The sequence below is a fragment of the Chlorocebus sabaeus genome, chromosome 4, assembly GCF_047675955.1.
Source record: "Chlorocebus sabaeus isolate Y175 chromosome 4, mChlSab1.0.hap1, whole genome shotgun sequence".
Lineage (NCBI taxonomy): Eukaryota > Metazoa > Chordata > Mammalia > Primates > Cercopithecidae > Chlorocebus > Chlorocebus sabaeus.
Genome location: NC_132907.1, coordinates 79,163,588 through 79,179,200, shown reverse-complemented (window position 1 = coordinate 79,179,200; position 15,613 = coordinate 79,163,588). Strand labels below are relative to the sequence as shown.

Below are 15,613 nucleotides of genomic sequence, written 5' to 3'. Positions count from 1 at the left end.
AGTTAGGTTTATTGTCCATTGACAGCCATGCCTGTTCCAGTAGTGTGAAGCTTAACTATGCCCTAGGAGCTAGATATTTTTCAGCTCAGCGAGACAGAGCAATCAACCATGGTCTCACACAACCAGTATGTGGTAGGGTGAAGATTATCACCCAGATCTGTCTGACTCTGTAACCAAGCCCTTTGCGTGAAGGCAGCAGTCACCTTTAGGAGCACGACAAGGTCTTTATCTGTGGAATAGACTGTATCAATCATTTCAACGTCACTGCTGGCCAGTGATACAGAAACAAACTCAATTCAACTTGGATTCTCCCTGAATCCTGAAAATGTCCCTGAGTTCTGAAATGGTTCTGATGGAAGCTAGAGATAATGGTAATTATCAGGACAATGAATTGATACTTCTCAGACTTCTCGTCTACCTTTCTACCTACAACTCAAAGGGAAACATTCTTTTTTTTCTTTTTAAAAATAGAGATTATCAGGAAGAATCAGAAAGGCTCAATCAGAGTGCTGCAAGGCCTGATTACACAGAGTTATTAATCACGTTTCATTCTTCTGCAATCGTCATGTTCGGATCTGCCCTCCAAAAGGAGAAACAGGTAAGGATGATCCCACCTGACGAGGAAATAACCTTCTCTACAGAAATGTGATGTCAAGACATTCAATACTTTTTTGAGGTTAGTAATGTAAGAATAACCACGTAGGGGCAGGGAAAGTCAGAGATGCTAAAACCAGGATCTCGAATCATAGATTTCAGATTCTTGCAAATTGGAACGGCTAATGTGTTAGCTAATGGGTATCAAATAACATATTCCCAGACTATACCTCTCCAAGTAATACCCACATCCCATTATAGTACTTTTTCATTCTTGTAAGTTAAAAAAGTTAATTTAGCTTTTTCTCAAATTGGGAGAGTTTGGCCAGAGAAGAGAAAAATTTCTATGTGCAAAAGGAAGCAATTTTAAATGCTTTTTGGTCTGTTCACGTTCACAATGCCTTCTATCCTTCTCAACCAAGGTCTCATATTACTTCAGGAACAGGGTGAAGTTTAAGTTAATGTTGATGATATTTGTGGCTTTCCTGAGGGGGAAAGAGAGGCAGAAGTTGCTCATGCAAGAGCATCACATGAAGGGAATATTGGGCCAAGAATAAAATGCTCAGATCCAGAGACTTCACCTTCCTCGTGCGTACCCAATACCTTAATTATGCAGAACAAATTCATTCCATGTCATCTCCCCTTTAGCTTTGATGCCCATTTTCCTTACAGATATTTTCATGAAAATAGCATCACTGTTTATTAAGAATTTGTTTTTTTTCCTCTTTCTGAGGGAAGCACTCCCTTTAAAAATAGTGACTTTTGTCACCAAGCCCTGAGGGATAGATCCACATTGTCCTGATTGTAACAATGCCTGTTAGTTGATAGGGAAACATGAAACTTCACGGTTAACATCAAAGTGAAGGCTCTGAGTTAAAATAGATACGCTTTTAGTGTAACTGGAAGCTGAAATATGCATAAACAATAACTTCTGCTGATAAATTCTGTATTAATTCTCCATAAAGGGCCATTGTTGGCCTTCTCAGATAGGCTGATGGTTTCAAAAAAGATCTGGTAAAAAGACTTCTTTAAAGGATCTTGCACTCTGACAAATAATAAAATATATTTTAGAAGATTTCCTTAAGGGATCTTGGGTTCTGACACATTATGTAAGAAATCTTAACAATGTTATTTATAACTAAAGGTTGATTTTGAGCCCTTGCTTTAAGCTAGGGACTGTGCTAAGCACTTGGCATCCATTACCACACTTAATCATTACCACAGTAGTTGAGGCAGGACTTCTTCTTGTCTGCATTTTACGGGTGAAGAATTTGTGTAGCAGAGAGGCTAAACAGCTCATCCCAGAAAATATAGGCAGTCAACTGGCAGAGCAGAGGTCTGAGCTTGGGGAGTCTGCCATTATTGGTAGTGGACTTCATTAGCTGTTAAAAAAACTATACTACCTCCCAACCATAATCCCATTGGTTGTTCATTCACAAAAGTCAAAACTTAAAAAAAAATTTAATTGTTAAAGAGCTGGAGAGTAAAAATTTCATTGCATAAGCAAAAATTTCCCACAGTGGACTCTTTTGTCTCATTAGGCCAATTCTAAAATCAATCAGAGCCTGAGTTTTTTGGCTTCTTTGTGCAAGGGCAGCGTGAGCTTTTGAGCATCATTTGTTTTTGTAGTGACTTCAGGCATATCAATCTTCAGCGAAATGGCAGTCATAGGATTGGTGGAGTCATTGTCTGACCCACGGAAAGCAGACTGGCTCTCACTTGTTTCCTGCTCTCTCTGGAGCACACACCCATCCTTAAAGCTGTTTGGTGAACAAGCCTCATTCAATAGTGAGACAGAATCAAGGGCCAGTGGGTGAGGAACAAGTCCTTCTAGAAGATATGTGTGCAAAGGGTTCAGTAGGGAGACAAGTTGTTCTCCTCTAATGTCCTCTTAAGGAACAGCACGCCTTTCTCTGCCAAAGAAATAATTCTCTTTTCAGAGAGCTGCCGCAGTGAATGTCCTTGAGTCCAAGTGGGCTGTCTCCTTAGGGGTGTGCTTGTGTGTCTCTGTCTGCTCTCTATGTATACAGAATGATGCAGGAGGCTTTGCAAAATGGAAGAGTAACTGGAACTGTTGATGAGCTGAAATGATAAAGGCAAACTGAAGTAAACAATATTTTATTTTAAAGAAAGGACAGAATGATACTCTCTTGGAGTTCATATTTTTCACCAAAAATGCCCCAGGCTTAATCACAGGCCTATCTTTACAAACATAGCTTCCAGGATGGCCGGATTAGATTGGGTCTGTTTTTTCATCTCAACCACTCAAAGCACATCATATATTTTAACTTTTGTGAAAACTCCCCTTAATAAAAACTAAAGTAGTAATTAACAGTCTGAGCAGTTTAGCTGCCAAGAGTCCCTATGGCTCTTGCCTGCTTGTGGATCTACAGGGACAGGCGTTGCATACCAACAACCCTGGAACAACACTGTTTCCTCTTTTACTTGTTCTCCACATACCTTATAACCAGTTTGGGATTACTACTATCCAATAAAAATGTTTAATTTTTTTTCATTATTATGCTAGAAAATTGGTGATCAAATGCATCTTTTAAATGCAAAACATTCTTTTGAGCAAGAGGCATTTCAATGAGATACTTTATATCAGGATTTTCACCATCACACTAATCTTGAAATGGCTGGACCTGTGTGTGTGTGTGTGTATGCATGTGTGAATGTGTATGCACAGGTAAGCATCAGTGTACTGGCTCAGTACCTGAACCTCCAGGGTGCAATATTTATTAAGGAGGCCCTCCCTCTTGTGCAAGTGCAAGATTGGTATTTTCAAGTGAGCACCTCCTTAAATATTGGCCTTAGGTGTCTCGTACCACACCCATTCTCTAATAGAAAGGGTGAGGGGTGGAAGAATTGCTCGCTTAGTTTCCTATCCCCTCATGGATAGTGGAGACCTGTGACACCACGGATGGGTAAAGTCTGTGAGCTAGGCTAGACATGGCAGGGCTGTCACCTCTCCAAGATATTAAAAATGAAAGAAGCTAAAGCAGAATTGCGAAATTTGCGATGAGTTTACAATGTCTGTAATTTAACTCATTGATACTTCCAACATACCTGGTAAGTACAATGTATTATAAATGTGTTATTCACAAATTAATTCTAGGATAAAAATGTGAATTCATAGTACACTCCAGGTGGTACAATCTATGAATGGGAGTCACGTTTAAAGTTGTCAGATAAAAATACTCTCTCAAAGCTGCTAGCATATCTTCCTGGCTGCATGCACGCACTCATTTGTTGATAAGGCCAGGAGTCTGCATTCCAGACCCTCCAGCTCTCTGGAGCCTGAGGCGAGTGGCCTGTTAGCCCCTTACCTTCTTTGCATAGGTCCTATATTGGGGAGTCTAAGTGGCAGATGGCTATGAGCCCAGTCAGTTTCGAGAAATGTATTAGTCAGGGTTCTCTAAAGAGACAGAGCTAATAGGATAGATGTATATATAAAGGGGAGTTTATTAAGGAATACTGACTCACATGATCACAAAGTGATGTCCCACAATAGGCTGTCTGCAAGCTGAGGAGCAAGGAAGCCAGTCTGAGTCCCACAGCTGAAGAACTTGGGGTCTGATGTTTGAGGGGAGGAAGCACCCAGCATAGGAGAAAGATGTAGGCCAGAAGACTAAATCAATCTACACTCTCCATGTTCTTCTGCCTACTTTTATTCTGGCTGCTTTGGCAGCTGATTGGATGGTGCCCACCTAGATTGAGGCTGGGTCTGCCTTTCCTAGTCCACTGACTCAAATGTTAATCTCCTTTAGCAACAAACATCCTCACAGACACACCCAGGAACAATACTTTGCATCCTTCAGTTCAATCAGGTTGACATTCAATATTAACCATCACAAGAAATAAACACCCAGTCCTGGCAACTTGACACTCAAAGGGGTTCTTCAGAGAAGCAAAGCGCAGGGTGACTTCTGAGCAGCAGCAGGGAACCCCAAATGGAGTTTAACCTTCAGGTAAAGAAGAGAAACTGACCAAGGCACTCACCCTGTGAAACAGCGACCTTCAAATCAGCCAGTGGCTTTCCATTGGCTGTGTGTTAGGACCACTTGGGGGAACTTTAAAATCTATAAGTGCCCAGGAATCTCCCCAGACCCATGAAATCAGAATCTGTCGAGATGGGTTGGACATTTCTAGTTTTCCAAAGTTCTCCAGGTGATGCTAGGGTGCAACTAGGGTTGGAAGGTATTTTCTGAGGAACTATGACAGGCTGGCCGGGTACCTTTACCATTTATTTCTGCAAAATCTGTGACCTTTGTTTGGTGGAGACTGAGGGGGAAGGCCCTAAAGGGCAAGGAGAATGGAGGATTCCTAGAAAAGGCACCATTTCCTGGTGAGTACAGCCTGGTAGGCAGGAGCGATTGTTTGGGAGTGAATGGGAAATCCATCATCCTTTCAATGAGAAATGGATGGGGAAATGAAATCATATTTCCTAGCTTCCTTTCATACTCCCTAACTTCTGTTCTACAGTTGCAATAAATTCTGAACCCTGTGCCCCAAAGATGTATGAGGACAGAAAGTAGCCAATGAAGTTCCTTTTCCTGATCATCAAAGACAGCAGTAATGATTTCACTTCCATCCCAGACCTGGTGGCCAAGGGGATGCTGGTTCCCAGATCAGAAAGATCGAGTTGACTGGAGATAAGGTTGCTTGCTTCCATGGTTTAAAACTTCAACTCATTTCTCAAGCTTGGGTGATGCCAAAAACGAAGACAAACAGCGCACCAGAGGATGGCATAAACTGTTCTGGAAACCTGTGAGACATTTAGGTTGTATTTGAAAACAATGGAAAAAAATTACAAACATAATTGGAAACTTTCCCCATCGATTTTCTCAGAATCTCAAAGGACTAAATCCAAATTTCTGGGACAGGTCTGTGGGTTATATAAATGTTAAGAGTGGCCTGTCCTGAGATGCTAAGATTCTGGAACTGTGACCAAACAATGGCAACCTAGCTGCTTTGCCTTTAAAAATACTGTGTAGGTGTATTAAAAATAGCCAGAGAAAGCCTCTTAGCAGATACACATGACACCAGGGGGCCAGTCAGAGCCTTCTGCCTTAGACACACAGACAGATTTTCTCCTTCCAAAAAAACAAAAACAAAACAGATTCCATATTAGGCGTGTGTGTGTGTGTGTGTGTGTGTGTGTGTGTGTCTCCAGGGAATCATTGGTCTGCTTCTGGTTTCATACTATAGAAAAACAATTCTTCATACGTATATGATGACTATATGGAGAAACCTAGTAGAAAGAACATAAACATGATAGTACTCTATACCTGATTTCATTTCTGACTGGCCCATTTACCAGCTGGTTGACTTCTTCTCTCACCTCTAGGATGAGATAAGAAGACCTCCCTGGTACATTGATGGTAGTCAGTCAGTACAAGCTATTTCTTTTTTCCCTGTGACATGAAATAAGACAAACGTAAAACGTTTAGCCCACTAGCTGGCACATAGTGAGTGCTTAACAAATGCCAGAAATTATTGTGTCTTTGCATCAAAAGCATTCTCTAGCATATAAAATATGCTGAAAATTTCTTTCTGATGCATGAATTAGTGTCTGCACCATAATATATAACTCTGATGTCATGTTCACTTTGGGCTGGGCACTGTTGTAACTGCTTAACTTCTGTAAATGAAATCCAGTCTTCTTAATAACATAACGATACAGGTAATATTATGAAAGCATTTGATAGAGGGGAACACTGGGGCAACAAAAACTCAACTAGTTTTGCCCTAGGAAGGGCCTCTGCCATAATGCTTGTCTATACCAGGTCTGTTTCCACCATGATCTTCCAGTGACAACAAATCCATGCTGACTAACAGTGGAGCATTTCCGGGGGGCGATTCAAACCAGGGTGTAGAGAAAACAGGCAACAGGATGGATGGAAGGTTTTGTTCCAAGTACCTAGTCTGGGAGACTTTGTTCTAAGAATCTTGTAGAGCTTGTATATCTCAGGGAGGGAGGACTTTCCTCATACACATATTTAAGGCTTTGCCCAAAGGAAAGTCAAGTCAACAAATAACAGAGCTACTGGCAGTTCTCAGCATGAACATGCTCTGGCATGTAGGTGGCAGAGCTTTCTCTAGGTCCACGTGCTTCTTGAAGGCTGGTTGTGTCCACCCAAGCATCCAGTGTGTCCATCCTGGCCGCCCATTGTGATTCATTCATGGGCCATTTGCTGGCGGTGTGGTGCCAGCTGGGTGGACCTGGCCCTTAGTTACATTCTCTGAGGTCAGAATCTTGGTATGTGAAGACAAATCTTGGTATGTCCTGTGTAAGGACATTGACATAATAAATGAATCCCTGTGTCTCATCCTGACAGTGTAAAGTACCTTGAGGTGATAGAAATGGGTTCCATCTGGTGCATGATTTGATAAAGCTTGTTTTACTGCTCTTGTGACCCATCTATTTTGGCTCTGTGCTTCCCATTCTCAGGAAATGGAAATGTTATGGGTAGGTCTGGGTCACGGTGGAAAAATCATAGGTTGCACCCCTTTTGTTATCTAGCCTTTCATTATACAAATTGAAACTGTTATCTTTTTCCTCCCAAGTCAAATGCTTTCTCTCTCTCTCTGTGTGTGTGTGTGTGTGTGTGTGTGTGTGTGTGTGTGTGTGTTTTAAATCTTAGCCAATAAAGAAAATGTTTGAGGAGGAAAACCCTATAATTTTAAAGTTCAAACTGTGAGGAAAGGAAGGGTCACTTTGATTATGCCACCATGTGTGGTAAATGAAAAGTTTGAATTTCTCATAAATCATCACTCCTCATAACAAACATATCAGTGTTCTTTTGTTCCTTTCCGCCCTAACCTAGAGAATGACATTTTCTCAGTTTGTCCATTTCTTTATTAATGGCAGATGCATTACTCCTCCTCCTTTGGAAATAGCGTTTTAATTCAAACGTCACTTGTTTCTGTTGCATTTTGCTGATGAGATGAATCATAAGATGAGGGGAACTGATGCATTTTTGTTTTTCTTTCCCTGAAAGCAAACACTTTGAGGCAGCCTCCAGGGCATTTGTAGCCCACATGTAACTCGTTAAAGGTTCATTAAGAAACTCTTAAATTGAATTTGTTTGTGTAACCAGTGTTTATATTTCTCTAGTTGATGATTTATCACTTAAGCTACAGTAGCACTCCCGGTAAGACATGTCCAGGCTGTAGATGGGGACTCAGACTTGCCCATGTTTCTTTATGTCTTGGTTTTCAGGTCGCCTGAATGTGGACCATCCAATTTACTCGGAAGTTTCCTGGCTGCTATTGCAGAAGGAAATGCCTTTGTAAAGGCAGATTCTGTAATGTGAGCAGTTTCATGCACAGAGATTTTCGAGCAAATTAGTGGCTTATTCACTTTGTCTGAATATGGGAGCTGAAATGTCGTGATATTCTTTCAAATGATGTTCTCAGTAGGTTTGGACAAATGCAATTTGCGTAGCACGATTGCGTTTGTAAGCATTTTTGTGCATACAATTGTTGGAGCCTCAAAACGACTCTGTGAGGCAAGTAGGGTGGGGACTCTGAGACAAATAGTGTTCTTTTTCTTTATATAGATGTGCAAAGTTCTCAGGGGTTAGGAGGCTGGACTTTTACTTAATAGCTGTAGAGTTTCTAAATAGCTGAAGCAGTGTTTGAAAAAAGTGTTACTTAAGTCTAGTATCTTATATAACATTTTCTGCTCCCCTGACCACAGCTGCCATTCTTAGAATTTAAAATTTCATCAGGAAGTGGTAATCACATGTTGAGGTGGAGGTGGAAACTTCTTTTCTCTTTACTTTGTTTTCATGTGAAGGCACCTAACTTAGAGTAACGTTCCTGGCCTGATACTTTTACCCTTACTATAGGTATCTATGAATTTGGGGGAAGTAACTGGACATGCTCATGTTGTCTTTTCCCAGTATCAAAGCTGACAATTTGATATCTATGTTAGACTCAGGGTTGAGACTCCATAATTCATAATTTGATCCAAGAAGTTATGGTGCTTGATTTTTTACCAGAACTCCCATCTCTCCTCCTTATCCATCTACCCCTCTCCCCCGACCCCCATGTGCACAAAACTGTAGCAAAACAATTTTCCCTCTAGCCAAAATTGTTGGCTTGCTATCCATTTTGCTTTTCAGATTGTTATGGTTGGAGGAGAATGGTAAAATGTAAAGATGCCTTTAAAATTTGTTATTGATATGTTGAGTTGTAACCAACTCAGGAAATTTTTGGTGGGGGACATGGTTAGGGACAATGTCTTATTCTTCTTTGTATTTTCCTGAATATAGGTAAGTTCTCATTGTTTAGGAGCTTGAATTGAACAAGACAAGCAATTGTTGCTATGGTTGCCTTTCCTTGGGTGTAACTATTCTACCTGCAAATTCTACTACCTGTCCTTTTACATTGCTCTCTCTCTCTCTCTCTATATATATAATATATTATATATAATATATATTATTATATATAAGTTACAGCTGCTTGGCACAAGATGTGAAATATTTAAAAATATGACAAAAAGTTATCAATAGAGATAACTGCTATTAGTAATTTGATGTATTTCCTCTCAGTTTTCTTGGTGTCTGTCTTTCCTCTGACTCTGTTTTTCTCTATATTTGGCCCCATTTGGCTCTTATCTCTCCACGTTTTCTTAGTCTAAACATCAATATCATCTTTTCTCTATGGATACTGTTTTCTCACTCCTCATTATGAGTATTTTTCTTGGTTCTTCAATATCTTCTTGAAAAATTTTAACAAGGTATCTTATCCTCTCATACATTATTAGGAGTTATACTTTGGTTGATGTTTAAGTTGTTTCAAGTTGTAAATAATGCTGCAATCACCATCCTTGAATATAAACCTTTGATCAAAGCTTTATCTCCTTAGCTGCAGTGTTACAGGACAAATAGGTATGCCTAATTTTTGGTCCCTTGGTCATTATTATCCATTAATTTTTCTGAGCTTTTGGATTCTGGGATGAAAAATTCAAGTCTTTTGACCCAGATACCTTTTAAAAGCTCATCCCAATAGCCGCTGGTTTTTATGTTGCTTGTGTGATTCGCAATGATGTGGGATTCCCTTGGCCTAAGAGATACGTGTGCATAAACATAAATGCACAAGTGATTATCATTTACACTGATCAGAAATGCTCATAGAAAACTAATTTACACAGTCATGTCTTGCAAAAATTTTGATACAATTACTTTAATTTCAAGTTTTCACAACAGCAAAACATATAAAATCCTCCAACAGTCTTTTTGTTTCTATGCATTGGCACCAATGCATAGAAGTACCAGTAACATTGGTATTTCAGCTAGCAGAGGTTACAGGTCTGAGAATTGGCCCATTGAGGTGCCAGGGGTGTTTCAGGTCTAACTATTCCAGGTAACTTCTGAGATGAAGGCAAGACTCAGTGAAAGGCTCCTCACTTGTTTACACTCCAAAGGTTGACCAAATTCGTCACAACCAAAACAATGATTTGTGGGTTTTGTATTTGTATTTTCTTGGAAGGTTTGGCCAGGCTGGTCACAACAAAGAAAAACTGTGGGTCTAAATGTTATTCCATTGCTCAACTAGGGCCCTCCCTGACTGCCTCTTTAAAGCAGAGAAGTGAGGATTGATGGTATTGGCATAATTCTCATTGTTCCTAAGTGGGAATTTTTCAGTAAACTCAGCCCTAGTATTTACAATGGTTATAAGGACACCACTGTGGTGAAAGTGGTTACTGTAAACCATAAACCATGCATGGCAAAAAATTGGCATGCAGGTCACCACCCCCTCCTCCCAATGCCGGGGCAGATGTCGCAGTGATTCGCTGCATTCCATGCCCCTGAGACTCCTCAGTAGGATGTGCCAGTGCCCAGAGATCAGGGAGTGTCCATGAATTGGAATCTGATTGCCATTCCTGCCTTAAACTGTGGATATACTGACTTTGGAAAGAAGAGATGGCTGAAGAAGCCCTTGATGATGTTTTTTGAATCACTTTAATACTCTTCTGTCTCTTTAACTTAAAAAAATTTAGTAGTGGTAAATACACATAATGTAAAATTCACCATCTTAAACATTTTAAAATGTACGGTTCAGTGATGTGAAATGCATTATCACTGTTGGGCAACCAATCTCAGGACTCCATTTTCATCTTGCAAAATGGAAACTCTGTATCCATTAAACAACTCCCCATTCTCTCCTGTCAACTATCACTCTGCTTTCTGTCTCTAAAATTTGACTACTCTAGGTACATCATAGAAGTTGGAATCAAAGAGTGTTTGTGTTTTTGGAGCTAGCTTATTTCACTTTAATGTCCTCAAAATTTATCCACATTGTAGTGTGTGTCAGAATTTTCTTCCTTTTAAAGAATTGATAATAATCCATTGTGTGTGTGTGTGTCTGTGTGTGTGTATATATATATGTGTATATATATGTGTGTGTGTGTGTATATATATGTATGTATCTCCCACGTTTTGTTTATTTATCTGTAAATGGACACTTGGATTGCTTTCATCTTCTGGCTATTACAGATAATGCTGCCATGAATATGGGTGTGCAGGTATCTCTTTGAGAGCCTGCTTTCAATTCTTTCAGATATGTATTCAAAAGTAGAATTGTGGATCACAAGGCAATTCTATTTTTTAATATTTTGAGGAAGTGTTATACTATTTTTCATAGCAGTGGCACCATTTTATATTCCCACCGACAATGCACAAAGGTCCCAATTTCTCCACATCCTTGCTGATACTTGTTGTTATGTTTTTGATAGTGGCATCTCAATGGTCATGAAGCAGTATATTAGTCTGCTTTCACACTGTTGATAAAGTCATAACCAAGACTGAAAGAAAAAGAGGTATAATCGACTCACAGTTCCACATGGCTGGGGAAGCCTCACAATCATGGTAGAAGGCAAGGAGGAGCAAGTCACATCTTACATGGATGGCAGCAGGTAAAGAGAGAACTTGTGCAGGGAAACTCTCATTTTCAGATCTCTCGAGACTGATTCACTATCATGAGAACAGGACAGGAAAGACCTGCCCCCATAATTCAGTCACCTCCCACTGGGTTCCTCTCATGACATATGGGAATTGTGGGAGTTACAGTTCAAGATGAGACTTGGGTGGGGACACAGCTAAACCATATCAGGTGGCATGTCACTGTGGCTTTAATTTCCATTTCCCTAATGATCAGTGATGTTAAGCATCTTTTCATGTGTTTATTGGCCATTTAAATATCTTATCTGAAGAAATTTCTATTCAAATTGTTTGCTCATTTTTGTATTTGTGTGTGTATGTGTGTGTGTATGTTGTAGGAGTTACCTATATGTTCTAGATATTAACTCCTTATCAGATATGTGATTTGCAAATATTTTCTTTCATTCCCTGGGTTGCATTTGCACTCTGTTGATTATTTTCTTTGATGCACAAAAGTTTTTCCATTTTATGTACTGAATTTTGTCTACTTTTGCCTTTGTTGTCCATGCTTTTGGTGTCATGTCCAAGAAATCATTGCTAAATCCAGTGTCACAAAGTTTTACCCCTATATTTTTAAAAAGAGCTTTATAGTTTAAGCTCTTACTGTGTCTTTAATATATTTTGAGTTAATTTTTGTATATGGTATAAAGTGAGGGTCCAACTTTATTCTTTTGTATGTAGATGTTAAATTTTCCCAGCACCATGTATTGGAAAGACTGTCCTTTCACTATTGAATAGTCTTGGCACCCTTTTCAAAATCAATTAATCATATATGCAAGGGTTTATTTCTGGCTTCTATATTCTCCATTGACCTATATGTCTGTCTTTATGCCAGAACTACACTATTTTGATTACTGTAGTTTTGTAATAGGCTTTAAAATCAGGAAGTCTGAGACCTCCGGCCTGTTCTTTTTCAAGATTGTTTTGGCTTAACACTATTTTAAGCAAATTTATAAAGTTTATATCGTGGAACTTTTATCTGCCCTATTTACCAGACAAAGTTTCCCACTGAAATGATTGGTTTTTTTGAAATAAATAACCACAAATCTGTTACCTATTTTAGGTACATTGATTCTTTGAAATTATTTGCCTATCCTCGTGGCTGATTGGAAAACTTCATTAGGAGTCATGGAACCTGACTTCCAGGCCTAGGTCTGCCACCAGTGAGCAATTGTGTCATCAGATAAGTCACATGACTTGATAAACTTCTTAGTTTTCCCCTTCACCAAGTGTAAAAGTTTGACAAGATTATTCTTAGGGTCTCTTTTGGCTCTCAATGTCTAAGTCTTTATAAGGCAGATTAGCATTCAAATATTTGCCAAATAATTATTTCTTTTGATGTAATATAAATGTTTTTGTTCTTGTTAAACTTTTCTACTTTTTCATCATGACACATGTGCAAATATCTCCACACACATACATATGTATATATATATGTGTGTACATATATATGTGCATATATATATGATCTATTGATGTCCTTCCTGTAAAGAGCATAACTGAGCATCTCAGATATGGAACCAACCAGACTTCTGATATGCAAAGAACAAACAACTTTTTTTTTTTCCCTCATCGCTCCTCATTAAACTTAATCTATGGAATAGTGTTTTTCCAACCCTGGGTAAAGTCTTTAGCATCTCAGCAGATTTGTTAGAAAATTAAAAGTCCACCCAGTTGAAAAATCATGGGACACCTTATGCCACACTTGCACAGCTGTTTCACAGTTAATTTGGGGCTTCTCTTCTACTCGGGCTCCAACCAGCCTCCAAATCAGATTTATGTAGTGGGTGTAGTGGGCAGAAATGTTGTCCTCATCATGGGCTGTTTCTCCCTCTATGAGATAAACTGTTCCACCCTATTCCTTGCTCACTAGCTGCTGTTTGGAGCCCTGAGAGAAGAAAGACTAGACGGAAAGGTAAGGAAGCAGTTGTTTTCCTGGTAAAGTTGTAATCTGGTCATGTTTCCATCCGGTGTGGTATCTTCAAAATGTTGACTTTTTTCTCTTGTTACATGCATGCTTGTCCCTGCAAACTCTGGAAGTTCAGGTCATTACCTGCACAGTCCCACCTTTCTCTTTTCACATTTAGACAGGTGGGAATCAGGGAGTCATCCTGTTGTCTTCTAAATTCTAAGGTATACAGCCAGCCTTTCCATGGAGTTCTCTTAAAACCTTCTTCAACTGGCTTCCAGGAAAGGGAAAACAGCAAATCAGAGCACTGTCTGCAGAGAAGGTCCTTACGACTGGACTTTTCAAAAACCCAAGGAATTCTGTCTTCTGCTATGCAAGCTAGAGGGAAATAAAAGGGCCACACTTGCAAAGCTGTTTCACAGTTTCTTGACTAGGACTCACGGCTGCTCTAGACTCTTGCTATTCAAAGTGTAGTCTTTGGACCAAGGGCAATGGCTTTACCTGGGAGCTTGTTAAATATACAAACATTGCATTGTACGAAATCCCCAGGTGATTCTTGCACACTTTAAAATTTGAGAGGCACTGATCAAGAACTCGGAATGGATAGTGCCTTAAAATGTGCACAGGAGTCTCTGCTACGGCCAGGAAAAGCCACGTTCAGCACCCTGTTACATACACACCCACCATAAGGTTATAAACAATAAAATATTGAGACAGTACATGGATAGAGAGGAATGAAAAGAGAAGATGAGGTGACAAATTTTTAACACTAATTAGGTCAGATGGAATAAATTTTAGGGTTAGCAAGCGTTTCATCTGATGTCATCACATTGGTACTTGTAGAAGTCTTATTTTCCATTTATTTTCAGTTTATTTTTCACTTTGAGTCTTGGTTGCATGTTCCCCCCGCCCCCGCCCCATCTTGTGTTAATTGCTTTTCCTGCCATGTCTTAGTCGTTGCCCTCCTAACCCCCCTGTGCTAAGTCAGCAGTTTGGGTTCTTTATTTGTTTAGTTCATGTGATTCAGAGATTTCTTTTTGTAAACTTGGTAAACTTTTCCATATTTCCAGTTATATTGTTAGTGGGTTTGGAACATTTTTTCCATTTATAGAACCCTTATTGAAGTTGTTGAGTCTTGGAACTGTTAACTATTCACTTATTTGTCATAAAAATATGGGGTGTGTGTGTGTGTGTGTGTGTGTGTGTGTGTGTGTGTGTGTGTAATGGGAGTCAGTTAAAATAATTACAAAGAAATTGAGGCTAAATAAAACTGCAATTTGTTGTTTTGTCAGTAGGCCAGTATGCTCTACTTATACATTAAAAACATATACATTTCAACATTTTTGTTTCCTTTAATTGTAAATGACTTATCTGAAAAGCTTTGGGCTGGACTTAATTTCTGCACGCCATCTGTTACCACTGGATTTTAGGCCATTCTGTTTGGCTCAGGCACATAGAACACAGTTAATTTTCCCATCACTCTTCTGAATGCAACTATTTATATTACAATTTGTCAAGTTAAACGTATTTTGATATATTAACTTCTTCATCTTCTTCTGGCAAATGAAACTTTTATCTTCAATTGGAGTTTTTAATAGTTGAAGACGTTTAAGATAAACAAACCTCAAGGACTTTTTCTTCCATTCCTACATTTCTTTGTTAGACACCCACTTACCCAACTCGTGTCTCTACCATTTAAGTATCATAATGTTCACTTTGTTTCCCTCACTCTCTCTTATTGCAGGACTAGCCAGAAGCAACATTATGCAGCTGGTCTTTGGTAATGCAGCTTTATTTTTTTTTTAGAGCTTTAAATTTTGGAATAATTTTTTATCTACAGAACAGTGGCAGAACTTTCTCATGTACCATTCACCCAGTTTTTCCTATTAACATACGACATAATTGTGGTCTAGTGATCACATCTAGGAAATTGACATTGGTCTATTTACTTGCTGTGATTTGAATATTTATCTCCTCTAAAACTCATGTTGACACTTAATCCTCAATGTGGTAGTATTGAGTATTGAGAGGTGGGGCCTTTAAGAAGTGATTGAGTCATGAGGACTCTGCCCTCATGAATGGATTAATCCATGTATGAATGAATGAATTAGTGGGCTTATGGGTTATTACCAGCATGGAGCTGGTAGTTTTGCAAAAA

At 39.2% G+C, this 15,613-nt stretch overlaps 1 non-coding gene across 1 annotated transcript; it reads right to left on the bottom strand.

The window, feature by feature from the left end:
• Nucleotides 1–486: 486 nt before the first annotated feature.
• On the bottom strand, nucleotides 487–621 carry LOC119620838 (U8 small nucleolar RNA). Its single transcript, XR_005237403.1, has one exon. It is a non-coding gene; the product is annotated as a U8 small nucleolar RNA (small nucleolar RNA).
• Nucleotides 622–15,613: the final 14,992 nt, after the last annotated feature.